The following is a 2,041-nucleotide window of genomic DNA, read 5'->3' as shown; positions in this document are numbered from 1 at the left end:
CTATTTTTTATTCTCTCCAGAAGCTGATGCTCAATGTCTGAGGCCATGTCAGCAATATGGTAACTCACCGAGTCGTTTGAGAGCGGGATGGTCTTGAGCTTCTTTGCCGCAGCCTCCCCGATCATCTCACGGCACATGTCCACAGCAGCAGTCAGAACCAATTCCTCCACTATGGTGAACACTTTCTTACTTTGTGCCACACGGCTGGCTATGAGGTAGCTGGCCTTCAAAGCACATTTAGCGTCGCCAGTGAGTGACACGATAGATCTTCTCTGTATCTGAAGCCCATTTTCCTTTCTCTTGAAATAATCAACCGGCTTTCCAACTAGCTTCGGATGTTTGGTTTCTAGATGCCACCTTAATTTTGAAGGCTTCAGTGCTTCATTGGATAGCGTTAGCCCACACTCAACACACTGGGCTCTGGGTTGTACTTGCGTATAAATTTCGCCTTTGAAGAGGGGCTGGCACCACTTTCATCTTCATTTTGTCATTTTAAAAACTTCTCCATGTCTTCTGCAAAAGTTTTCAACTGACTTCTTCTTCTGCTTATTGCAGCATGTTAAACACCTGACTGACACCTCACTGCCACTAAGTGGTAGAAAGGTGCATTGTGGTCCCGCGGCCCTCGCGGCCCACAGACGCAGAACTGAATTTTTTTTTGCAGCCTACTAGCTGGCGCTTACGGCCCAAGATTGGGCCGCGGCCCCATGGTTAAGAATGACTGGGCTAGAGTGACCTGAGGTCAGCATGGTGTCACAGGGTGAGTAGAGCACAGGTAAGGAAAACACAAATGCAAGCACACAAGAACTTATTTACAGTGATGATGAAAACCAAGGTTTGCTGCCAAACAGACAGGCAGGCAGTTTCAGGTGATGCAGGCAAGCAAATAAATAATTGAAACAAGGTAAGAGAAGCAGGCAAAAGCAAAACAGCAAGGGTTCCAGTGTTTTTTCGTGGTACCACCCCAACTCAACTTGACTCTACTCAGCTCTACCCACCTGTGGTACCAGGTGCTTTGGTTTCCCCTACAGGTAGTACCCCCTTAGTGTAGCTCGCTTTCACAGTGACACCACATGAAACTGCAGTGAAGTCATCTTCCCAGAGGTGGCAGGGCAGGTTCGAAGCTGTTAAAATTTTAATTCTAGGACTGTTATTATGCCACTTTATTAAGTTTTTATATTTTTTCTGGTAAGAAAATAATATATTTTAAACGTGGTCAATCTATCCAAGTAATCTCAATTTATAAATTTGCTCCGAGGTTTTATTCAGAGATGTGATGAGCTGCTAATGTGCCAGCTACTGTAACTAGCTCTATTTAGCAGGCATATTTATAATTTGGCTGTTTAGGTTGAATGAACATGCTGCAGAAACAATCGTGATCCAATTTGCAAAAGTTTGCTTCACATTCTCTTAACACACCTGAAAGCCACTGATCGGTATTTGTATATAAACAATGAATCCATCAATGGTGTGTGCTGAATGTGGAAATAGGAAACATTTGCCATAACAGCCTAACATGTCATTGCTGTTTGCTTGATCTGCTGACAGTAAGTGGCCAGCAGTTTTGGTTAATGTGGGAACCAAATGCTAGTACGTATACAGCACTGAATTTCAGGTTGACAGCTTGGTTTAAGGCAGGGGTTTTCAACCTATGGTCTGTGGCAGCATTGCTGTCATGATCTCCGGCTCCTCTTCAGGTAACTGCCTCTAATTTTCTCTTGACACTTCCTGTTTCACCCTACTCTCACTCCAGGCCACTTTACTTCATCACACCAAATATCTTCACCTGTGCAAATTGAATACACCTGTGTATGCCCTGTTGTAAGCAGCTCCATCCCTCAGAGGAGCTGCCAGAGTGTCTTGACTGCATGCTCGACACTCTAGCCAGCCGAAATTCATGGTATCTTTGTGAAACCTGAACCAGATCTTTGTATTTGTGTATCTAGCTTTTTTTTCCTGCCTTGCTCCTCAAACACTGTGAGTAATCTCAGTGTGATTAGTTTTTTGTCTCTGGATGACACTGCTACCTTGCCCTTATAAC

This window comes from Monopterus albus, unplaced genomic scaffold (assembly GCF_001952655.1).
Source record: "Monopterus albus unplaced genomic scaffold, M_albus_1.0 scaffold427.1, whole genome shotgun sequence".
Lineage (NCBI taxonomy): Eukaryota > Metazoa > Chordata > Actinopteri > Synbranchiformes > Synbranchidae > Monopterus > Monopterus albus.
The sequence above is the reverse complement of the archived record's forward strand: the minus strand, read 5'-3'. Positions refer to the sequence as shown.